We start from the raw sequence: 14,935 nt of genomic DNA, 5'->3' as shown, positions 1-14,935 counted from the left end.
ACTAATCCAATAATAATTAAATTTATTATCCAAAAAAAAAAAGCTACCAACTCAAAATATAAAATTTTATAAATTATATTTATAAAATAAAATATTTATTATATTTATTTGTTTTTAATATAATAAAATATTTATTATATTTATGGTATTTTTATATAAATATTTTTATGTATTTTAATATGTTAAAAACTTTTATTTTAACATTTTTAGTGTATTTAATGTATTATATTTTTAAAAATTATTTTAAATAAAATTAATTTTTAAAAATAAATTATTGACGAATCGAGTCGGATTCAAGTTTATCTTTCTTAAATTAGATCGAATTTAAACAAAAAAAAACCTATATTTCAAGCCAAACAAAGCTCAAACTTAAAGAGTAGATCTAAATATTTTACACGGATCTGGCCCGGCCCAATAGTACCTTTAGTGACAATCAAAATTGAAGCATTTGTGTCGGCAACAATACGTCCTTACCAATTCTTGTCCCGTTATATATATGCTTTCTTACACTTACAATCGAAAGAAGCAACACAATTTATCTTATGGAGACCCATGGGCTTTCTTGAACATTCTTACGTTAATAATGAAAAGCTTAATAAAAATTTATGTTTTTTTATAAAAATAATTTAAAATCTTTTATTAATTATAAAAATGATTTAATTTTTTAATTATGTGCGTAAATAACTTGAAATGAATAGTAAAAATTAGTGGAGCTAAAGAGATTGACGACACCCACTTGCTACGTCAGTCAATTATTGGTTACTAGAATTAAAAAAATAAATTTATTGGGTGGATCCAATCTATTTGGCATGATCTGTGTAAATATCACTTCAATACCAATATTTCTGAATATTTCATGGGCTAGAAAATAAATAATAGTAGTGGAGTCAAATAGATTAGTACCACCACCTTTATTATGTCAGAATTTTTTTTAAGTGATTTTTTTTTAAATTTTAAAATTAAAATTATTATTTTATTTGGTGAAATCATAAAGAATGGCGTGGCCACCATGCTACCATTTGTTTTTTTGAGTTTTTTTTAAAAATTATTTTTAATAAAAATGATTTTTTTTGGTGAATTCATTCTCTTTGGCGTGACCATTTGGTGGTGTCATTGAGAATGGTGTGACCACCATAATTTTTTTTTTGGTGGAGTCGTTCTTTTTGGCTTGACCAGCTTGGTGGTACTACAAATACAGATTTTTCTTGACACTCTTGTAATAGTTGAACCGGAAAAGAAGAAAATAGAAAAATTGTTGTGTTTAGTAGGAGAGCTCAAAAATTGGGATGAAGATGAATAACTCGATGTTTTTTTGTGTACATCATTTTTTTTATGGAGAAATTGTAGAAGGTGATGTTGGTTGTGTATTTCAAGGTCGGCAAAGAGGAAGGTTGCAATTCAATAAAACTGTAAAACTGGAAGAAATAAAAAGAAAGATCAGTGCGAAAATAGTTATATGTTGTGGAAGGGCGATGTCCATATTATTTTACAAGTTTCCAATATCTACAGATCTATAAAAATTTACGGAGATACAACTGTTAGATTATGATGACTTGGGACTATGATGGCAATATGGTTGTTGACTAGGAATGAGAATCCCCAACTACTTAAGTTATTCATTGAGTTGGCCAATTTAGAACCCGTTGAGAATGTCAATCTAATAAGTCAACATCGCAGTTTTAATTTTGATCTTAATGCCGAATGGACAGATCAGTCAGACTATGGAGGGACACCGCAAATGCCCAAGAATCCAAATTATGATAGGAGTTCATATAATAACCCTGTCCCTAGTCCCTGTCTACAAATACATCCGGACTTGATAGGCACCAATGCAGACGTCGCAGAAGGGTCCGATAATGATGTAAATTCTTATCACGACTTTGAAGATTTTAATGACCCCGATCTTGATGAGGTTTCGGACGATATTGATGATGAAGGCCTCAAGGAGGTTGATGAGCGTCAAAATCACCAAATATAATTTCCTACGCTCTAATTAAATTAAACAATAGTATAGAGTAGTAAGGTCGATCCCAAAGAGACTAAGATTCCTAATTTTCCAATTTACATGACCAGATTCCTGAGTCTAGGCAACAGTCATGCCCACAACCTATACGTGCAGAGCTGAAAAATAAATAAAGGAGGATTTAGATTGATAAAGGAAAAAAACAAATATAAAATAAAATGAAATAATAACAAAATAATAGTTTGCAAAATAAAATTAAGTAATTTAAATTAAATTGGTAAATCAATGTGTGAATGCTTAGCCTTAGCCTCGGTACACTCCGAACTCGAACTGATCCTTGAAAATGGATTTTTCTTCTTCTTAACGATAAGTTAGTTATAGCAACTAAAGGCGCCCCAACCGCCAACTCTTCCTTGTGTAGTTCATTCTGGTACGACCTGCAAACCAATCCTTACCAATTATCTAAACACATAATAAGCGTTCGCGATTTAAGATCTCTGTAGCCTTGCTAACTACAAAAGTCCAACCTGAATTAATGACCACAATTGCGTGGGTCGATTAAATCCGATCACTATTGCCCTTGACGGAACCCAACTAGCTTTTTCCAATTTGTCGTGCCAAGTTGTCCACGGAAACTCGAATATGGCAGATGAAAAACTCGTTTTCCCAATTGTACACCAAAACAACTCCCCTCAACATGCATTTTGATTTAAAATTGAATCAACTTTACGGGATGAATGTGACTATCCCATATACCAAAGACGAATACCATGTTAAAAGGTTTTAGCACGGGTTCATATCTCACAATTTTCAATAGGAATGATAACTAGCCTAAGGCTAAATGGAGTTTATTCGAGCATGAAATTAAGCATACTCGATTGGGATTTAAAAATGGATTTGAACGTAATGGTAATGAGTGAAAATGAGGAAGGACTTAAAAAACAATTGAACCAAAAATAAGAAAATCGAAAAAAAAAATGGAAGTAAACTTGAATAGTTACTAATGAGTGAAAAAGAAAAGAATTGTTGTTAATTCTATTAAAGTGTGTTTTTTCCAAGCTACCATTACAAGGTATTTATATATTTTTCATATGAAAAATTTAGCATGATTCCTTCTAAGATTATGCCTAACAACCAACTAAAGTCAATTTTTTTTTTATATTCCTAGATTTTGACAAATTCACAATCTGATTTTTAGCAGCCACTAATTCAACAACTTTTCAATTTGGCCCCTTTTATTGCTTATCGTTCCAATTTATAGCCCAATTTGCTAGGCTAAATAGGGTTTAGTTGAGCATAAAATTAATCATACTCAATTTTGGTTTAAAATGAATTTCAGCACAAAGATGATAGTTGAAAAGGAGAAAAGACTTGAAAAGAAATTGAACTAAAAATAAGGAAATGAGAAAAAAATGACAGTAAACTTCAATAGCTACTGATGCATGAAAGAGAAAAGAATTGTTTTTAATTCTATTTAAGTGTGTTTTTTCCAAGCCACCATTACAAGGTATTTACACACTTTTCATTTGCCAAGTTTAGCATGATTACTCATACGATTATGCCTAACAACCAACTAAAATAAGATTTTTTTTTTATATTCATAGAGCTTGACAAAACCATATTATGATTTTTTATCAGCCACTAATTCTGCAACTTTTCAATTTGACCAATTTTATTGTTTCCCTTTCCAACTTAGCCCAATTTGCTTGGCTAAATGGGTTTTAGTTGAGCATGAAATTGATCATACTCGATTGAGGTTTAAAATTGGATTTGATTGTAATGGTGATAAGTGAAAAGGAGAAAAGGCGAATAGACTTAAAAAGCAATTGAACCAAAAATAAGGAAATGGAAAAAAATTGCTAGCAAACTTGAATAGCTACTGATGCATGAAAGAGAAAAGAATTATTTTTAATTCTATTCCAGTTTGTTTTTTCCAAGTCACCATTACAGGGTATTTATATATTTTTCATCTGCCAAATTTAGCATGATTCTTCCTAAGATTATGTCTAACAATCAACTAAAATCAAATTTTCTTTCTATTCATAAGGTTTGACAAATTCACAATCTGGTTTTTAATTAGCCACTAGTTCTCCAACTTTCAATTTCGCCTATTTTATTACTTCTTGTTCCAATTTAGCCCAATTTGCTTGGCCAAATTGGGTTTAGTTGAGCATGAAACTAATCATACTCTATTGGGGTTGGAAAGTGGATTTAAAAATAATGGTGATAGGTGAAAGGGAGAAAGGACTTAAAAAGCAATTGAACCAAAAATAAGAAAAATGGAAAAAAAAAATGACAGTACACTTGAATACCTACTGATATATGAAAGAGAAAAGAATTGTTTTTAATTCTTTAACAACGTGCTTTTTTGAAGCCACCCTTACAAGGTATTTATCTCTTTTTTTTTTCATATGCAAAAATTAGTATGATTCCTCCTAAGATTATGCCTAACAACCAACTAAAATTAGATTTTTTTTCTATTAATAGAGTTTGAAAAATTCACAATCTGGTTCTTAATCAGTCACTAATTCTGCAACTTTTCAATTTTGCCTTGTAACGCCCTAAACCTGACCTAGAAGTTTAGACCAAATTCCGTAGGTCACATTGATCACTGAAATGATCGTAGGAAAGTTTTACAAAAAAATCATATTAGATACCATTTCAAACATATTTATCATTTTACTAATGGAGAATGTTTAATTCTCTGGATCTTAATTAGAAAAATTATAGATAAATTTAATCTATGAACAAAGCAAGATTTACTAGAGAAATTCAAAAAACAGAACTTGTACCATAGTTTTTATAAAACCCTACAGATGAAAATGGTAAATCAAAATGAAAACTAAAAAGACAACTAATAAATTATTTTCAACCGATATTGTCTGAGACCTCCGCATACTGAGTCTAGCTATAGAAACTGGAAGTGTACCTGGAAGGGGAATACTAAAGGGGGTGAGCTACACGAGCTCAGTGTGAGTTCAAAATGAATAACAACATATTTTCAGAAATCGATTCGAAAGTGAAACATACATACAGATATACACAGAACCAGAAAGTGAACTTGGAACCAACGTTCCAATAGAATGAAACAATTTAAGCACACCATGTCACACACAGATACTCAGTCACAAATGCTATTCAATCAGACAAAACATAGTCAAATCATATTCACCCTGAACACTTCAACAGATGCATATGTTTGCAATTAAGTAATAAAACCCACCCATCCAGCCAACACACATCTCCGTCCCCCTATCACACCCCATAAGACTTGATTAAGCTCATCCAACCAAACACACCACATAGGACCTCGATAGGCCCATCCAACCCTACACACCATGTATGTAGACTAAGCCACTCAGATATTAATACGTAGCAAGGCTAGCGTATGTGTAGTATAGTGCAATGTGGTAATCCGCTGTACAGACATATTGCAGTTTAAACTGCCAAATCAGATAATGGTACGCAACAAAGTTGACATACGTGTGGTAGAGTGTGGTAAACCGCTACACAAATAAGTTGTAGTAACACTGCTAAATCAGATCAGAATCAGTCTTCCTTCTCTTCACAACCAACCCAAAATACTTTATGCAAGTGCATGTATGCTTACAATCTCATAGAAATAATGAACACAGCGAGAGATAGTCAGACAGAAATAGATATGCACACACACCCAACTAACCGGGTTCAGGATTAGTCATCTCACACCACAATCACAAACAACACATAAATAGAGCACAAGGCCACAGATACAGAGACTTAAATACCCTCGCTAAATCCTAGCCAAGGGTCGGAATACACAGACACATTTTCAGATCAAAAACACACAAAAACTAAAACTTGGTATCTTAGGAACACACGACCATGTGCTCCGGCCGTGTGAAAAACCTAGGCCGTTTAAGGTCAAAATGCCTATGTGGAGGGAGGCATACGGCCGTGCAGCAAAGGCACACACCCATGTGAAGTAGGAACGCGACCATGTAATTCACTATAGAATTGTGCAAAAATAGAGTACAGGTCTGACACAGCCGTGTGAGGGTCTCACACGCTGTGTGCCCACCAGACACTGCCGTGTGTCCAAAACACACTCCCATGTGGGATCCATAAATCCTAAAATTAGTCACACGGCCGTGTGGCACCAACTCACCCAGACCCTAATTCCCAAACACAAACGCCTTGTGTTCAAGGGACACGACCGTGTAGAAATAAAAAAAAATCCCCAAATCAGCCACACGGCCATATGGCACCAAAACCTGCCGAAAAACCCTAATTCCTAAATGCACACGGCCGTGTGAACCGACACACACCCGTGTGGCCACCTATGTGGTCATGAAACCACCCTAAAATAGCCCCGAAAAATGTGCTTTTAGCTTTAGTTCGCCCTCGATAACTCAAAATTATACCAAAACTAATAGGTTCTAAACGTAAAACACCGATACAACTCTTAAAATAATCTATTTGCGAATGCACACACACAAACTGTCGACTTTTCACAGAGTCGTATTGAAATTTATAGGTAAATTAGAAAAGGTACGAAACCCACACCTGATTCGCAATCGGAGATGCCCAAACATTGACTCAACGACAAAGGAGCGAAATTCTCGAAATCAGCCAGCAAAACTGTTTTTGAAAATTTTTTAAAAAAATAAATGAAAAACAAAAAGAAAACAAACAGAGAGAAAAAGAAAAGAGAGCGTCCAGGATAAAAGAAAAAAGAATGAATAAATATATATTTTAAATTAAAACCAAAACAAACAAAACAGAATAAAAGTATTCCTGAAAAACGTACACACAAGAACTCGAACCCAGAACTTTAAGGTATACTAACACTCATTAACCACCAGACCAGCAGACCCATTCTGCCACTTAGACGCGCAACTAAACACAATAGCGCACCTTCTCCCTAACCCTAACCACAAAACTCAAAACTTCTAACCCCAAAATCCAGGATGTTACATGCCTTTTTTATTCCTTTTTGTTCAAATTTAGCCCAATTTGTTTGGCTAAATGGGGTTTAGTTAAGCATGAAATTAATTATACTCGGTTAGGGTTTAAAAGTGGGTTTGAACGTAATGGTGATAGGTGAAAAGGAGAAAGGACTTAAAAATGCAATTGAATCAAAAATAAGGAAATGAAAAAAATGACAGTAAACTTGAATAGCTACTGATGTGTGAAATAGATAATAATTCTTTTTAATTCTATTCTAGTGTGTTTTTTCAAAGCCACCATACAAAATATTTATATTCTTTTCGTATGCCAAATTTAGCATGATTCCAACTAAAATAAGATTTTTTTTCTATTCATAAAGTTTGAAAAATTCACTATCTAATTTTTAATCAGTCATTAATTCTACAAATATTCAATTTGGCCCATTTTATTGCTTCCATTCTAATTTAGCCCAATTTGCTTGGCTAAATGTGTAACAGCCTGATTTAGGGACTAGTTAGAATAGTGGTCTTGGGACCACAAATCCGAAGTCGAATAAATTATTTTATAATTATTTTGATGTTATAGCATGATTATATGAATGCATGGAAAATTTGGTGAGTTAATTTTGACGTTCGTGAGCTCAATTGAGAAAAAAGACTAAATCGCATAAAATACAAAAGTCCTATTTTGATAGCTAAAAGTGCCAAATAGCTAGAGAACCTAAATTGGGGGTCTTTAAAGGGAAATTAGACCCTAATATTGTGCATGGCTGGCCATAGGAGGTAATTTGGTCAAAAAGTCCAAGTTTGGTGGGTTTGGTGGCTAATTTGACTAAAATAGAAATAAAATAAAAGAAAGATGATATCATCCTATTTCCCATTTCTTCTCCAGTGATTTTTCAGCCATTTTTGGGGGTTTTGAGCTTAAAAAGTTTCAACAACTTATTCCTCTTACAAGTAAGTGATTTATATACTTTTTGTTGATTATTTTTGCATTTTTGAGACCCTTGAAGCATGAGCTTTCAAATGAGGGTACTATTTTGCAAAATGATCAAGAGTGTAGGGTTTTGCCATGAAAGGACTTGTAATATTTTATGAGCTTTTATGGAAGAATAGGTCTTGAGTGTGTTATGAATAACTTTTGTGAAAGGTGTTAGCATGAAAACACCTAAAAATATGAATTTGGAGTTGCTATAAGAGTAAAAAGGGTTCGACTAGGCTTAAGATATGAAGAAATTTGATAAAAATCGATTTTCGAGTCTAGGGGAAAAATGGTCATTTTACAAAAAATATGAATTTTCGATTGCTTAATTTTATTTAGTGACTAAATAAGTGCATTTTTCTATTATAGAACAAGAAATACCGAATCCAAACCTAGACCAGGGGAAAGACAAGCAAATCGACTAAATCGACTAGTCGCCACATTTTGTAATCCGAGGTAAGTAGTATGTAAATAATACAACTACAATGTTAATGTATGTGTTGAATTGTACTTAAGGTTAATATAACATGAATTGCTTGATTGTGGAATTGAGAAAGCATGATGGTAATAGAGATAGTGGAGTTCCCGTTTGAACCTAGGAAATAAATCGGATATTCATGCCATAACATTTAGGTTATTGTGAGCTAGTGTAAGACATGTCTGGGACATGCATTGGCCACATTATAAAAGCCAGCGTAAGACTATGTCTGAGACATGGCATCGGCATTGAGACGAGTGCTAGTGTAAGACATGTCTGGGACATGCATCGGCTACGAGATGTGCCAGTGTAAAACCATGTCTGGGACATGGTATCGGCACATATACACTAGAACTTGTGTAAAACCATGTCTAGGACATGGCGTCGATGTTTGAACCTATATTTGAGGCTAAATAAGTACCCGATAATATTCCATATGGTTCAACGGTGAAAGTATGATTTAAAGTTAACTAGGAAAGTATAACCGTGTTGTGAGTGGTACAGGTACTTGTTTGATATATATATATAATGCGAGCCCAATTTTATGATATACGATATGTACTGAATATTGATGAGTAAGTGTTACTTATGCCCAATTGTATATTATGAGCTTGTTGATAAATGGTAAAGTTATGTTGTAAATTTATTTATAAGCAACTTACTAAGCTTTATGCTTACTCCCTCTCCTTTTCCATTCTTTTTAGCCGCCTATCTAGCTCAAGGGTCAACGGTAGTCAGAAATATCAATCACACTATCAATCGAAGTATTCGGTATAGTTTGATTTATATTTTTGAATATGGCATGTATAGGGAACTAGACTTGTGTTTTGTGCCATTATCAATTTGGCCAATGTGTTGGCTTGGGATAAATCTCTCATTTTGTATTAAGCCTCGAATGATGGTTAATGTTCATTTTGATTTATATACAAGGATGTTATCTTCATAGATGAGTAAAATGCACACATGAAATGTTGTTTATTGTGGCTGATTTGGTTGCTTGGGATAATCTTATCTTGATTGTGGTTGCTATTATGTAGGTTGTGTAAGTAAGGGTAGCAAATAGGCTTGGTAAATAGCCTTATATTGTCCACACGGGCGTGTGTCTAGACCCTGTGTAATGTACAGTCTGCCCCATGAGCGTGTGGTCCGGTCGTGTGTCCCCTGCAAGTAAAAATTTCAAGTTAGTATGCATGATAGTAAACACACGGGCAGAGACACGGGCGTGTGTCTCAGCCATGTAATGGACACGACCTAGCACACGGGCGTGTACACTGGCCGTGTGATATTTATGGGGATGCGGACATTAGAAACAGACTGTCCATGTTTTTGTACACGGGCTAGGACACGAGTGTGTCATGGCCGTGTGAAAGACACGGGCCAGTGACACGGGCGTGTGCCAGGCCATGTGAAAACCCCTGTAGGTGTGCATTTAGAATTATTTCCACACAGGTGGAGGACGCGGTTGTGTTCCTATATTACTTAGGCCATGTGAGCCACACAGGCGATCAACACGACCGTGTTGAAATGGGCACACGAGCGTGTTGCCCCTCTACATGAACGTGTTCCCTATTTCAAAGTCAAATTTTTTATAGATGGTTTAAGGGCCCGGGTTGATCCCGAATAGTTCTCAATGGTCAATTAGGGGCTTGTAGGCCCATAATAAGAGGTTTAAAGTAGAAATCGAAAAATTTTTAAATTGGACTGAGTCTGGGTGACTTGTGAACGTTTGTGTGCATGAGATCAAGTTAGGTAATGCCTCGTATTTGACTCCAGCGTGGATTACGGATATGGAGTGTTACAAAATGGGGTTTAGTTCAACATAAAATTAATCATACTCGATTGGGGTTTAAAATTCGATTTGAACGTAATTGTGATAGGTGAAAAGGAGAAAGGACTTAAAAATAATTGAACCAAAAATAAGGAAATGGAAAAAAATAACAGTAAACTTGAATAGCGACTGATGCGTGAAAGAGAAAAGAATTGCTATTAATTCTATTATAGTGTGTTTTTCAAATCCACCATACAAGGTAGGCATTTATACTCTTTTCATATGCCAAATTTAGCATGATTCCTCCCTAGACTATGCTTAACAACCAACTAAAATCAGCTTTTTTTCTATCCATAGAGTTTGACAAATTCACAATCTATTTTTTAGTCAGTCATTAATTCTGCAACTTTTCAATTTGGCCTTTTTTATTGCTTCTTGTTCTAATTTAGCCCAATTGGCTTGGTAAATGGTGTTTAGTTAAGAATGAAATTAATCACACTCTATTGGGGTTTAAAAGTGGATTTCAACGTAATTGTGATAGGTGAAAAGGATAAAAGATTTAGCAGAAATTGAACCAAAAATAAGGAAATGGAAAGAAAATGGCAGTAAACTTGAGTAGCTACTAATGCATGAAAGAGAAAAGAATTCTTTTTAATCTATTCCAGTGTGTTTTTTCAAAGCCACCATACAAGGTATTTAAACTCTTTTCATATACCAAATTTAGTATTATTCCTCCTAAGATTATTCCTAACAACCAACTAAAATAAGAATTTTTATTTATTTATAAAGTTTGAAAAATTCACAATTTGATTTTTAATTAGCCGATAATTCTGTAACTTTTCAATTTGGCCCCTTTTATTACTTCCCGTTCCAATTTAGCCCAATTTGCTTGGTTAAATGGGGTTTAGTTAAGCATGAATTTAATCGTACTCGATTGAGATTTAATAGTGGATTTGATTGTAACAATGATAAGTGAAAAGGAGAAAAGACTTAAAAAGAAATTGAAAAAAAAATAAGGAAATGAAAAAAAATTAGCTTTAAACTTGAATAGCTACAGATGCGTGAAAGATAAAACAATGGTTTTTAATTTTATTATAGTGTGGTTTTTTCCAAGCCACCATTACAAGGAATTTGTAATAGGCCAAATTCGCCTAGCGCAAACCAAACCAAAAAAGAGTTCATTAATTATCAAAGTCCATTTACATAAAAACAAGCCTAATTTGCTAGCCCTAAGCCCTAAAGCCCAATAACCTAAACCTAAACTAAAAAAAAAAGAACAAAAAACCCTAATCCCTGCAATTATCGCCTCTGCCACGTCCACAAACACGCCTCCAGAAGGCTCCACGCCTCATCTGCCACCATTTCACAGAAATGGCAAAGCATGGATCCCCAACGCAGTTGACAACCTCGAACACCTGCAAAAAAAAGAAGAAAAAAAAACAAAGTAGAAACAGTGAGCAAAATCGAGGACAGAATAGAGAAGTAGCGAAAGAAAAAAACAAAGAAAAAAATAATATTTTGTAATTGATTTAGCTATAAAAGCCAAACAAAAACTCTTTGTAAAAAAGAGGAAGAAGAAGAAATCGAATACAAAAGAAAGAAGAAAAAAACAACAAAGTTAAAAGAAAAGATAGTCTGTTTTATTTTTACTTTATTTTTTGAAGAAAACATAAAAAAAAGAAAAGAAAAAGGTTTAATCTTTTACGTACGACGCCTTGTCTTCCGCTATCGTGTGAGGCTTTCTCCAACCTGAAGGGCCTCTGAACCCATTAGGGTTCCATCGAGAACCTCATCGGAAAGGTAGAAACAGAAAGGTTTCTAATCCTTTCATTGAGCTTCGATTGAGTTTTTAAAGATTTAAACCCCAAATATGGGTTCCATGCAAAAAAGGGACTCGAAAAGTTTTTTTTTTGGGGATCTCCAGCCACCGGAGGTGGCGGTCACTGTTGTCTGTGATCGGTGGCTACGATGGAGCTGCGATAGAGCTGCGACGGCCTGTGATCCGATAGATGATGGGTCTTGAAAGAAAAAAAAAGGAAGAATTTTTTTTGAAACAAGTTTAAAATGATTTTTTAAAATATTTTTGAACTTATATAGATTTAATGAAACGACGTCATTTTAGCCTAGCTCCAGAAGCCCCAAAAGCGGCGTCATTTTGACACGACCAAATGACCCGATCTAGATCCATCCAGGACCCGCGTGTTTTCAAGAGGAGGGTTTAGTTTCCATTTTGGTCATTTTACTTTTTTACCCTTTTTTAATTTCGTCCTATTTCTTTTTTATTTGTTTTAATTTAACCCCTTTAATTTTAATTTCTTTACAAGTCAGTCCCTTGATCTATTATTGGCCTAAGGGAATGACATGGGGTTAGGATAATTTCCCACTGAGTCCTTATGCATTTCTTCCTATTTTAATTTAATCATTTATATTTTTTTCTTATAATTTAGACTTAAATTTGGTTATATTTTCAATTTAGTCCTTTATTTCCCTTTTTTTTCCATTTCATGCTTTAAATTTTATTTAAATCTCAATTTAGTCCATTTATTTAATTCACCCTTCATTCTTTATTTTTTTATTTTTTCAACATTTTTAATTTATGTCATCTACATTTTCCGCCTTTAATTTATATTTTTATTATTTTTATACTTTCATTTTTATTTTTTATTTTTTATTTTCATTAAATACAATATTAATTTCATCATAACTATTTATTGTTGCCATAATTGATTCATATTATTATTAATATTATATATGTACTATTATTTATTAGCATGATTACCATTATTTTATTCTCATTATTATTTTGCTATATTATAGTTTCGTTTTTACCCATGTAGTTATTTTGTTCTATTTTTTCCATTACTATTCTTCGAAAATTAATTTTCTCCTCCAAACAATCAGCTGATTATAGTAGTTAAGAACGTCCTAACCGCCAATTCTTCCTCTCGTAGCTAGTCTCGGTACAACATGCAAACCAACCCTTATTGGTTATCTAATCGAGATACACGCGTTCCCGATTCAAGATTCCGGCAGCCTTGCACTCTAAAGAACCCAACTCGGAATAACGACCTCAATCGCGTAAGTTGTTTAAACTCGATCATTTCTCCGTTGATTTGTTATTGGAGATCTGAATATAGCACGACCGACTCGTTTCCCCACTGTCCGCAAATAAGACTCCAACCCAACGCGCTTTTTAGTATGGAATGAGTTGTCAACCCCAATACTTAGGGAAAACAGTGAATACCAATTGGAAGGATTTTTAGTATGGATACGTATCTCACAATTCTTGATCGGATACGTTTCTCGTATGCCCATTGTTACTAAGACGTGTAGATGTTGTTGAGGCCAAGAAAAATCCTAGAAGAAGTCCATGAGGGTGTTTGCGGAACACATGCTAATGGTTTCACAATAGCCAGGCAAATCATGTGATTCGGATATTATTGGTCCACTATGGAAGGGGATTGTATCAATTATGCCAAGAGGTGTCATAAATGCCAAATTTATGGGGACGAAATTCATGTGCCTCATTTACCTCTCCATATGATGACTTCTCTATGACTTTTCTCCATGTGGGGCACGAACGTCATTGGGTCAATCTCACCAAAGGCTTCAATGGGCATCGATTCATCTTTATGGTCATCAATTACTTCACCAGATAAGTAGAAGACGTTTTTTATGCCAATGTCACGAAATCAGCAGTTAGCAAATTCTTGAAAAAAGATATCATATGTCGGTGTGGAATGCCAAAAAGGATCATATCTGATAGTGTATTGAATTTGAACAACAGTAGGATATCGCCCAAAAATGAATGGTGCAGTAGAGGCAGCTAATAAGAATATTAAGAAGATTGTGGGTAAAATGACAGATACTTATAAAGATTAGCATGAGAAATTACCATTCGCCCTCTATGCTTATCAAACATTTGTCAGAATCTCTATTAGGGCAACGCCTTTCTCACTTGTTTATGGAATGGAGGCAGTTTTACCTATTGAAGTCGAGATTTCTTCTCTTCAAGTTTTATCAGAGTTGAAGTTAGATTAAGCAGAATGGATCTAATCTCGATATGATCAGTTGAACTTGATTGAAGAGAAAAGGTTAAAAGTTATCTGTCATGGTTAGATGTACCACAAATGACTGATGCGAACTTATGACAAAAAGGTCCGCCCCAGAGAGTTCTAGGAGCGGGACCTAATGATGAAAGAGATCTTTCCCATACAAAAATACTTTGGAGGAAAATGGATGCCAAATTGGGAAGGACCTTATGTAGTAAAGAAATACTTTTCTAGAGTAGCGCTGATTTTGGCCGAGATAGATGGCAAAAACCTGGCCAATCCCAATTTAGATTTAGCCAAGAAATACTTCACCTAAAAAAAAAGAGGGAGAAGCCAAGACGAAAACCCGCAAAGGGCATCTTGAGACCAACAGAGTTTTAAGTTGAAAGCCTGAAAAAAGATGCTCAAATTTGGGGCTTTGAATGGGCATGTAATAGTCATTTCCCCTCCAATTTGACAAGGAGGAGAAACTTTACATCTTGGAGGCATCGACAGAGTACTCTGGATCTCCCAAACACATATCAAGCTCAGATTGATCCTCAACAAGTTTGTTCAGAGAAGCTCATATTGCGATATCTAGGGCCCCTAATTTTATTTTCGCTCACTTTATGTTCTAGCAATGTTTTCCATTTTAGTTAATCCTTTCATTAAAGTTTTTGCACTCAATAAGTTTCAGTCTTATCCATATCGTCACCTTGTTCAAGCATTTTTTGCATTGAAACAAAGATTAATGGACTAACAATATTAAAGTAAAATGATTTCTA

Source organism: Gossypium arboreum, chromosome 3 (assembly GCF_025698485.1).
Source record: "Gossypium arboreum isolate Shixiya-1 chromosome 3, ASM2569848v2, whole genome shotgun sequence".
Classification (NCBI taxonomy): domain Eukaryota; kingdom Viridiplantae; phylum Streptophyta; class Magnoliopsida; order Malvales; family Malvaceae; genus Gossypium; species Gossypium arboreum.
The sequence above is the reverse complement of the archived record's forward strand: the minus strand, read 5'-3'. Positions refer to the sequence as shown.